Source organism: Lonchura striata, unplaced genomic scaffold (genome assembly GCF_046129695.1).
Source record: "Lonchura striata isolate bLonStr1 unplaced genomic scaffold, bLonStr1.mat Scaffold_91, whole genome shotgun sequence".
Classification (NCBI taxonomy): Eukaryota; Metazoa; Chordata; class Aves; order Passeriformes; family Estrildidae; genus Lonchura; species Lonchura striata.
The window spans coordinates 1350702-1361218 of NW_027461190.1; the positions used below are offsets into that span (position 1 = coordinate 1350702).

General features: G+C 62.2%; 1 long non-coding RNA gene across 1 annotated transcript in view; it reads left to right on the forward strand.

Moving 5' to 3' along the window:
• Nucleotides 1–9616, forward strand: part of LOC144248817 (uncharacterized) — a 32913-nt gene extending 23297 nt beyond the window's left edge. Inside the window, exon 2 of the long non-coding RNA XR_013342051.1 lies at nt 9221–9616. This is a non-coding gene — a long non-coding RNA (uncharacterized LOC144248817). The remainder of the gene's footprint in view (nt 1–9220) is intronic.
• Nucleotides 9617–10517: the final 901 nt, after the last annotated feature.

A 10517-nucleotide genomic window follows, 5' to 3' on the forward strand; every position in this document is an offset into this window, starting at 1 on the left:
TGACTCGGACCTTTTCCTTTTCACCTTCTGCAAGCAGCTATGAATCCAGGCAGTGATGTAGAGCACAGACCTGCGAGCGTGCCCAAGCTGGCCTGGGGGAAGGAGGAGAAAGAAGGCCCTGGAGCTGCCGCAGCACAGCACCCTGGAGAGGTGGAGCAGTTCCAGCCACGGCAGAAGGGTGAGTGGCAGAGCTGGGCCACAGGGCTGGTGCCTGCAGCCAGCTTGGCCCCATGCCATGCCATGCCATGCCATGCCATGCCATGCCATGCCATGCCATGCCATGCCATGCCATGCCATGCCATGCCATGCCATGCCATGCCATCCCCTGGGGCCATGCCCATGGACAGGATGGAATAGGGGCCGGGCAGACACCCCACAGCCGTGCTCTGTGCCCTGGGCCGTCGTGGGGCTGTCCCTGCCTGGGCAGCGCAGGGCTGGGCTGTGTTCTCCGGCCTCTCCCGCAGCCCCTCAGCTCGGGCTGCGCTCGCTCTTTGCCAGGTGCAGCCGTGCAGTGCACACGAGAGCAGGAACGCACCCGTGGCCGCTTCCGCAGAACAGCGCAGGTACCTGCAGCCATCCCCACCTGGGCTGGGCCTGCTGGCACTGCTCAGCCCAGCACTGTGCTCGGAGCACTCCATGCAGCATCCCGGGCTTCTTGCCCTTCTGCTGCAGATGGTTTGCAAATTCATGAAGAGGATTCGGGAGGAAGAGAGCAGCGCCATGGGCACCGTGCTCAGAGCGTACTCTCCCATCTTCAAAACCAAGACCAGCGCTGCCCTGCTGGATATGCTTGTGGAGGAGGGTCCTTCCAGCCCAAAGCAAGTAAGCAGCCTGTGGCCTGGCTATTCTTCTCCCAGCAATTGCTTGGCCTCCCAAGCCACACCTGCTGCTCCCTCGGAGCCTTTGAGGCCATGGCAGTGTGGAGGCAAGGGAAGCACTTCTCTGGGGCAGCTGGGCACATTCCTTCCTCCGGCAGCTTTCCAAGTCTCCCCTTCCTTCTCCAGGTGCCCGCCATGGTGAGGTACATCCACCAGTGGCTCATGGCCAATGAGTTTCCTGAATACAATCTGTACAGGCCCCTTCTGGATCTGACAGAGGCACAGCCCTCTGACGTGGTGATGGCTCTCCTGCGTGTGGCCCCATTGTGTGACAGGTACGGGGCCCACCTGCCCAGAGGGCTCAGGGCTCAGCAGCCCTTCCCCCTGTGCAGCCTGTCCCAGGTGTCTGACACAGAGAATTCCAGGGCCCTCTGGCTGCTCCCTCTGCCAGCCCTGGCCCCTGTCAGACCCCCAGCGTGCTGCCATGCTTCCCCCCTGCCCCTCAGGGGCCAGTGCCCACAGGGCTGGGCTGCCTGCGTGCTGCCAGTGAGGGGCAGTGGGCAGAGGCAGGGCTGGCAGAGCAGCTCAGCTCCCCGCTGCCGCCCAGGCCACGCTGCTGTGTCCCAGACTCCTCTGAGACAGAGCTCTGACCCCACAGAGCTGCTCTGGCCATGTGGAAGAGCATCATGTGCTCGCTGAGGACTGCAGAGCCGGCCATGCTCGTGCTCCTCGATGTGCTGGGGAGCTGGCCAGAGCACAGCACGTGCACCTCCGATGGGGACCACGCGGCTGTCCTTGCCCTGGCTGTGAGTTTCTGCCTTTGCTGGCCCCAAGGCCACCTTTCCAGCAGCTCTCCATCCTCCCTCCCCCACGGCGTCTCCCTGCCTCAGGCGCTGGGCTGAAACCTGGCCTCGGGGCAGCTCCAGGGCCACCAGGCCCGGTGCTCCCCCTGCGTCTCTCCGGGCCTCTCCCTCCCGTGCTCGGGCCCTGCCACACAGACACCTCAGCACTGAGCGCTGTCTCAGGCTGCTCTGTCCTTTGCAGGCAACCGTGGTGATGTGGAAGATCCTCCAGCTGCCCTGTGTGCCACATGTAGTCACCGTGCATTTCCCCGGCCTCTTTGTGCATCTGCTCTTCCAAGTGCTCTTCAGCACTCTGGATGTGCCAGAGGAGGTCGATACCTTCTGGAAGGGATGCCAGCAGCAACACGGTCTTGCCACCAGCCCCAGCAGGTGCTCCATGCCAGTCCTCCTGTCCCTGCCATGTGCCCAGGGCACGGCCAGTGCTCCCAGTGTGACCTGGGCTTTGCTCTGTGCACAGCTTTGCAGAGCAGACCCTCAAGGCCCTGCTCTGCCAACTTCACTATGAGGATGTGGTGGTGGCCATGGAAGACAAGCGTGGCTGGGACACCCTGCTCTGTGCTGACACCCACCACTGTGCTGTGGGCGTGCTGGCCAGGTGAGACCCCCTGCTCCCCAGCTGTCCCCAGCATGTGTGCCCTGTGCCCGAGGTGCCCCACACAGTCCCCGTGGCTGTGGGCCAGAAGGTCTTGTCACCAAGGGACGGCCAAGGAGGCTGCAAAAGGCTGGGAGAGGAGCGTGCCCAAGAGCAGCAACCTCCCAGAGGGCTCAGCTGCCCCTTGCAGGGTGGTGGAGAAAGGCCAGATCTCTGTGAGGCAGTCCTGGGAGAGGTTTGCCCCCGCTGGCTGAGGGCTTTGACTAGTGTTTCCTCCTGTCAGAGAAATGCACCGCGCATCCGAAGCCGCGTGTTCCAGGATTGCGTTCCACCTGCTTGGGCTGCTCAGCAAGGACACGCTGTGCCGGGATTTGGCCGCCCTGGCGTTCCTTGTGGAGGTGAGCCTGAAGGCCGGCGCTGCCTCGCTGAGCTGCCTCCCGGCTCTCTGCCCTCTCTTGGCCGCAGTGCCTGGGACGGAGCCCGCGCCCTGTGCTGCTGCCTGGGCCCGGCCCTGGGCGGTTCTGGGCTCCCGCCGGCCGCTCCCCCGTCACCGGCCTGTGCCTTTCAGATCCTGGAGCACCTGAACTTGAGTGAGTGCCGGGACAGCGTCCTGCAGTTCCTGTCCAAGCACCTGCAGAGCGAGTGCAGGGGGAGGCGTCGCTTGGCACTCCGAGGCCTCGTGGCGCTCGGCACCACCAGTGTCTCGGTGAGAAGAGCGCAGGGGCTGAAGCCGTGCTGCCAGCGTGGGGCTGGGGAAGGCAGTCCCTGGGGCTTGGCTGGCCTTGGGGCACTGGGGCAGCTGCTGCCAGCTCTCCTGCCTCCTGCTGCAGCTGCCCCAGGGCTTTGGCACAGGCCTTTGGCCCCTGGGCCCTGTGGCAGCAGGATGGTGTTTCACACACTTGTGTTCCACAAGTAGATGGCCATAAGGATGTGGAGCCTGCATGAAAGGCTCGTGGAGCTCCTTCAGGAAGATGACAGCACCATGCTCAGGATGACCACGGTTCTCCTCAGGGGTTTGTTCCTGTGCAATGGTGCCCCAGTAACCAGCACCCTCGCCCTGCAGCTGGCTGAGGCGCTCCTGCCACTCTTTGACAACGTAAGGCTCTGAGCCTCCAGCCACGGCCAGCGGGTGCTGCCCGCACACTTTGTGCCCTGTGCACTCAGTGGGTTGTGCCCAGGTGGGCCTGAAGCAGCTGACACTGAGGTCTTTCTTCCTCCCATCCATACAGGAGGACAGCGAGGTGCAGTTGTGCTCCATGTTTATCTTCAAGGAGATGCTGGATGTTTTTCCAGAAGAGGAAAAAAAGGTCCTGAAGGCACATGTGCGCCAGAGCCTGGTGCCACTCTTCTTCCACTGCCACGATGAGAACCAGCGAGTGGCAGAGGTGAGGACTCGGCAGCTGCCGCTGGCCCCTGGCAGGGGCTGGGCTGGCCCTGCCCTGGCGCCTCGCAGGCTGCAGCTCCTGCTGGCCTTGGCACAGGGACGGGGTCCTGCGCCCTGGGCTCTGGGGCCATCTCCGCGTCTCTGCTGCTCTCCAGGCTTCTCAGGAAACGCTGCTCTGTGCGGCCGAGTTCCTCAGGAGGAGGGACCTTGAACAGCTGGTGAAGAACCAGAAGCTGTGGCAGTTCAGCGAGTGCCTGGTAAGGAGGGCCGGGAAGCCGCAGCCCCAGCCTGGAGCAGCCCCTGAGCGCGGTGCTCGGTGTGCGGGCTGGCAGCTGTGCCCCTGCCCGCTGCTGCAGCCCGAGGCCGCGCGGGCTCTGCTCCAGGCTCCTGCGGCCCCAGCCGGGTGCCCATGGAGCCCCGGCCCGGGGGGCTGCGGGGCCAACCCTTCCCTCCTGTCGCTCTCTCCAGCTGGCAGAGGACAGCAGCAGCGTGGCCGAGCACCTGCGCCGGGCCCTGCCCTACCTGCAGAGCCCACAGGAGCCCCTGCGAGAGGCGGCCGTCAGGTTCATGGGTGAGCCACGAGCCGGGCCAGGAGGCCGTGTGGGCACAGGGCTGGCGGCGCCGCTGGCAGGGAGCTGTGCCCTGGGCCTGACAGGCTCTGTGTTCCCAGGGACGGCCGGGCGGCACCTGAGGGGGAGGAAGGAAGAGCTCCAGCTCCTCTCTGAGGGTGACCGAGGGCAGCGGGCTGCCAGCGGGGGCTGCCGGGGGAGCTGCGAGCCCTGCCCCGGCTGTGGAGGGCTCTGCCCCCTGTGCGGACCAGGGCCGGCGTGGGCAGAGCACACAGAGCTTTCAGGGCACCTGGGGGATTCGTGGCCAGCAGCTTCGGGCTGATCCAGCTGGTCCCTGCTCCCTGCTGGCCATGGCCAGAGCCGGCTGGGATGGCCCTGGCACAGAGTCCCCTCGGGTCCCCTCAGATGTGGGAACTGACCATGGCTCTGTTCCTCTCTCTTTCAGCCCTTGAAGGCATGGAAAATGACATCAGTGTCGACGTCGCAAGCCTGGCAGTTCAAACACCATACATCGTCCAGGAAGCAGAGAGAGCTCCATATTCCATCTTTGACAGCCTGCGTGATCGGCTCTGCAGGGCATGGAGGAGACGGCCTCGTCTGTCGGGGCTCGGCTGGCTGCGCTGCTGGAGCTCTGCAGAGAGCTGATCCCAGAGGCTCTGTCTGCTGGGGCCACCTGAGCCAGCAGGAATGTTTTGTTTCGTTAAGATTGTTCTTTTCTTTCTTTTTGTTTTTCTTTAGCATGTTAATATAGGATGTGTTGCTATAGACAGACTCCCAGGATCTTTCTTTGGCTGTCCAGGCTCTGCAGGGCTGAGGGGAAGAGGGAGAAAAGGGTTCCTGGGCTCAGGAAGCTGCTCAGGCTTGCAGGGTTGCAGGGAAAATGGCCAGAAGCCCCTTGGCCTTTGGTGGCTCTGATGAAGCCTTTATGCTGCCCACAGAGCAGATGGGCAGGGGCTGGAGCTGTGGGGATCTCTGTGAGAGCGGTGCCTGGAGATGGCCACAAGCCCTGTCCCAGGCAGGAAGCGCCATCCGTGTCCTCCTGCCCGTGTGTTCCTGGCTGGATTGCTGAGGGCTCCCAGGTGCCTCTTGGTGGGGCTCCTCTGGAGCTCCTGTGGGGCTGTGGCGCTGCTGCCGGGCAGGTTGGCCGGGCTGGGGAGACCCTGAGGGGACGGGGCCACAAAGGGATGAGGGGCTGCGGGAGCCCTGACAGGACAAGGCAGTGGGAAGGCACGAGGGGGACGTGTGAGGGAGAGGGTAACGTTGGCTCAGGGAGGAAAGTGGGTTGGAGCCAAAGAGACCACTCACCCTTATGTTTGTGTGGCAAACAGAGCACGTTTATTCTCAAGCCCTTCCTTCTAAAGGGCCTTTGAAAACCCGGTCTGGATTATGTCACTGCTCTGATCTCTGTGCCCCTTCAGATTCTGGCCTGGGCAATGCCTGCAGCCTTGGGAGAGATGTGATGGGCCCGGCCCCTGTCAGTCAAACCAGGGCTGGTACATTCACCCCGTACAAGCCAGCCTGCACGGTGACACGGCAACAGAGTGCGAGGCACAGCTCCGGGAGCTCCCCGTGAACCTCAGCTCTGGGACCACTGTCTGCCCCAAGCTTCAGGGGCTGCAGTGGGAGCCCGGCTGGGCTCTGCCCTGGGGCCATCCTGCAGGGACAGCTGCAAACAGGGAGCATTCCCTGCCACAAAGAGCCAAGCCAGGGCTGCAGGGCAGCTGCTCCAGCCCCGACTGCACTGCTGAGTGCTGTGCTCTGGGGCTGGGGCTCCCCGCACAGGAGACTGCACTGGTGTGCCAGAGGAGACAGAGAAGCTGCAGCTTCAGCCTAACTGAGGTGGGTTTGTGGGCTGGGAAGAGTGGGGAGGCTCCAGGGGATTCACAGAGCTCATCCTGCTGCAAGGACGAGGAAAAAGGAGCGGGAACTCAGCAGTGAGGAGAGCTGGGGGCTGGAGAGCAGCTCTGAATGACACTAAAATCCCACCAGACCTCTGAGACATTGCTGCTCCTCAGCCAGTGACAGGATGAGTCCCTAAGCCTGGGGCTTGGCCTTCCTCATGGCGAGGGGCACCAAGGAAGGGAACAGTGTGATGGAGACTGGAATAGGCTGGGAACTCACTGGGGGAAAAGAGGAAGCAGTTGGGATGTAAAAGGCAGGGAGAAGAGAGAACAGTTCAGAGAAGGGCTGAGGTACTGCTTGAGCAAGCTGCAAAAAGTCATTTGGGGTCATCCCAGATTGATTTAATTTCAGAAGTTATTGAACAAGTTTATTTTTTGGGTGGCTGCATGTTTTCTTGTGCTGTATTGCTAAAATGCTCAAGCCAGTCTGTGCTGCAGGGCACCCCATTTCTCCTTTGGCTGATTGCAGCCCCATGCTGAGCTCCAGCAGGGCCCTGGCAGAGCCCAGAGCAGCCTCAGCACCCGCAGAGCCCGGCTGCAAGGAGAGAAACCAGAAAGCCCCGTCAGCTGAAGGCTCCTGTCCCCTTGTCCCAGCCGCCCGCGGTGCCCAGGCCATGCTGGCCGTGCCAGAGCTGTGCCCAGAGCTGCCCATCACTGCTGCCTTTGGGAGCAGAGCAGGAGGGCAGGACATGTGCCCAGCCTGCAGCCAGCCACGGCACCTCCAGCCCTCAGCAGCTGCCCAGAGCAGGACGCTCCTGTGCTCGCTGCCATCTCCCCAGAGCTCTGATCCCACCATCCCCAGCAGACAGGACCCACCTCACGCCATCCCCCGCTGGAAGAAAAGCTGGTCCCAAACGATGCCCTCAGCCTTCTCCAAGGGCACGGCCCATCCACGCCGCAGCTGCTCCCAAGCACGTCCTGATCCAGACTGGGCCCCACCTGAAACGCTTCCTCTAGAAAGACAAACATCAAATTATGGAAAATAGGTTACAGAGAAAAAGGGGAACAAGAAAAAAGGTCAAAAATCTTATCTCTGTCAGGGCCCTAAGGAAGGCCCAACCCCTGCGTGCCAGGGAAAAACCCACCATGGTTGGGGAATCCCAGGCTTTCTCCCTTCCCCTGCACTGCCCCCATGGTGATCCCAAAGCAAACAAGGGCAGTGGAGCAGCCCAAGCCCTTCCTTGCCTGCAAAGCAAAGCAGACCCTGCACAGGGTCTGGAGTCCCACCTCTGTTCCCACCATGGGGGTTTGTTTGTGTCAGGCTGGCTGCCCCAGCCCAGCCCCAGTCCGGGGCACAGTGGGTGCTGGGGGCTGTTGGCAGGGCCAGGAGCTCACTCCCATTTCGTACCCACCCCAGCCCGTGCCCCCAGCCCTGCCAAAAGCAGCCTGGCAGCCGACTGAAGGATCAGCTGCATCCGCCCCAGCAAAGGGGGAACCTTTGGTTCCCAGCCAGGCTGTGCAATGCCCAAATCTGGGAGCATTCCCCTGTGTCCTCACTGTCCCCAGCAGCAGCCCCACCTGGGACAGCTTCTCCAGGGGCTCCTTCTTCCCTGGGCCACACCAGGCTGTCAGGGCTCTGTCCAGGGCCCCAGCCATCCATGAGCCATGGCAGGCAAAACCAGGGGGATGTTGGCCACCAGTGCTTGCCACACCAGGTCTCCAGCTCAGCTCCAGCCCATGAGCTGTGTTCCCTCCTGCTGACCCCTGCTCAGAGCTACAGGCAGGACAAAACCTGTCTGGTTGGCTTTGCTACTTAGTGCCAAGCGATGTGTGGAGCTGTTACCTGCCAGGCCCCTGGATCCAACTGTGCACGTGGATCTCTCCCATCTTCTAGGGCAGAGGAACATGGATCACGGAAAATCTCTTCTAAGGATGGCCTGTCCAAGGGCTGCATGGACAAACACCTCTTAATGACATCCTGGCACTCTGGGGAGAGAAACCAGAAATCACAAGTCATTTGGAGAAGTTGCCCCCTTTTCCCGTGCCCAGGCCATGCTGGGTGTGCTTAGAGGTGGGCCTAAACTTCCCCATGGATTTTCTGTTTGGAGGAGAGCAGGAGAGCAGGACATGTGCCACCTCCTCAGCAGCTGCCAGAGCAGAATGCCCATGAGCTGCTGCTGTCTCCCAGCACTGGTATTGCTCCCGAGGCCAGAGATGAGGATCCACCTTGAGAGAGCCATGGTGGGAACAAGATCTGACCCCAGATATCTCCTGGCCCCTCCTGAATGGGAGCTTCCCCGTGACCAGGTGGTGCAGCAGGAGACCCAGGGATCAGATCGTCGCTGCCTCACCGTGGTAGCATTGCTGGTGGATCCCCTCTGGTGGGCTGTAGGACAGGGTTCCTGTGGAACACAGACACAGTTCATCAGGGGGATGCTGCAGCCTCCAGCACCTGGAGGAGCAGCCCCCGTGCCTCCTCCTCCGGCAGGAACCCCCGCTCCGCCAGGAAACCCGACAGGTCCTGGCAGCGCTCCGGATGCTCCAGCACCAGCACAAAGCTGTCGGGGAGCTGAAGCCACTCCAGGAGCTGAATGACACCAGCACAGCCAGAGGAGACCTTGTCCAGCAGCGCGATCTCCAGGGCTGCGCTGGTGCCGTGGGGCTGCGGGAGGAGCACGATGCCGTCAGTGGGGCTGATGCCGTGCCGGGGGTCGGGAACCCCTCGGCCAGCCCGGGATGCTCTGCGCCCTGCGCTGGCCCCACGCCCGCTCTCCCTCCAGGCGTCCTGGCAGCTCCCACCCTGCCGGGCCCCGGCTCATCCCGGCACAGCCCGGCTTCTGCCGCTGGCCCCGCTCATCACCAACTCGCCCCGGCGCCGGACGCGGTTCCCTGGCACCCTTTTGATGGCCACCTGCGAGCCGAGGGCAGCAGCGGGCTGAGCTCGCCGCCTGCCCCGCACAGCCCTGATACAGAGACCTGACCTGTTCAGAACTACTTAAGGGTTAAATGACTAGAAAAGAATTAAGTGAAGAAAACGTTATGTGCTATGTATATACACCAGTATCCTGTTATTCTAGACATTAGCAAACAGATGTAGAAACTTTGTCCTTGGCTATGTACTTTACTCTGATAAGCTTCCTTTACTCTGATAAGCTTCCTGATTATATGTAAAGAATGCATACTCAGCAGACGGACTGTGGTCAGTTGAATAGGCCATATATCATGAAAGGAGGAAAAGATGGGGCCCAGAGCACAGAAAAACTACCACGCATGCTCGAAATAAAAGTTCAACTAGCGGACAGAGTGATGAAGACTATGGACGACCACCAGAGGACCCCTGACGACCACCGAAGACCACCCAAAATTGCAACTACGCTTGCGCATCCTTATCTCGGAATAATCATGAATATGTAAATAATTGTCAAGACTTGTAATGAATATGCATGTTTTAGTAAGATAAATCACAGCTTTCTTAGCTGCACGATGCACATGTTAGGAGGAAAGATCCCCCATGTGCCCAGCGCTGCAATAAAGAATATCTGTTGCCCGGATTGCTTCCGTCTTTGATTCAGCCCCATCCTTCTCCTCCTTCTCCTTCTCTCCTCCTCCTCCTCCTTCCCCTCCTCCGTGCCCGCCGCCGGCCCCGCCGCTCCCTGGGCGCCGTCCGAGAGCCGCGTGGCCGCGCAGCCGCCGCCGCAGCCGCCGCTGCCCAGCAGCGAACCCGCCGGGGCCGCTCCTGCCGGGCCTCCTGCGCCTTCCCTGCGGGCGGGACGCGGCTGTCAGCGCTCGGCCCGGGCCAGGAGCGGCCCCGAGCGCCGCCCGAGCGCCCCGGGCCGGCCATGCCCCGGCGTTCTCCCCCGGCATCCCAGATTCGCCATGAAATGGGAACCCTGAGCTTGTGGAAGTGCCTGAAGGATGCCCTGTTCCTCTGCAGGGACACTCGGGCTGAGACAGGAGCCGGAGCCCTCTCTGGGGAAGCCTCCTCCGAGCTGGAATTTGTGCTGTGCTGGGAGAGGAGGAGGAGGGGAGAAGGCTGGCGCTGTGTGGCAGGAGCAGGAGGTTTGGGCCGCAGGACATTCCATCTGCGCCGCTGCCCCGCAATGGGCAGGAACGCTGTGGGGAAGACTGGGGGACACTGGAGCGGGATATGGATGGCACTGGGGGGACTGGGAGGGCCTGGGAATGAACTCAGGTGTATTGGGAGGGACTGGGCTGTGCTGGGAGGGACTGGAGGGGCACTGGGGCTGTACTGGGCTGTACTGGGGATGAACTGGGCTGTGCTGGGAGGGACTGGAGGGGCACTGGGGCTGTACTGGGCTGTGCTGGGGATGAACTGGGCTGTACTGGGAGGGACTGGAGGGGTTGAATGGCTGTTCCCACCCGCACTGCCTCCCATTGGCCGAGTCTCACGTCCATCACGGCCCCAACCAATCAGCGCCATGGATCATGG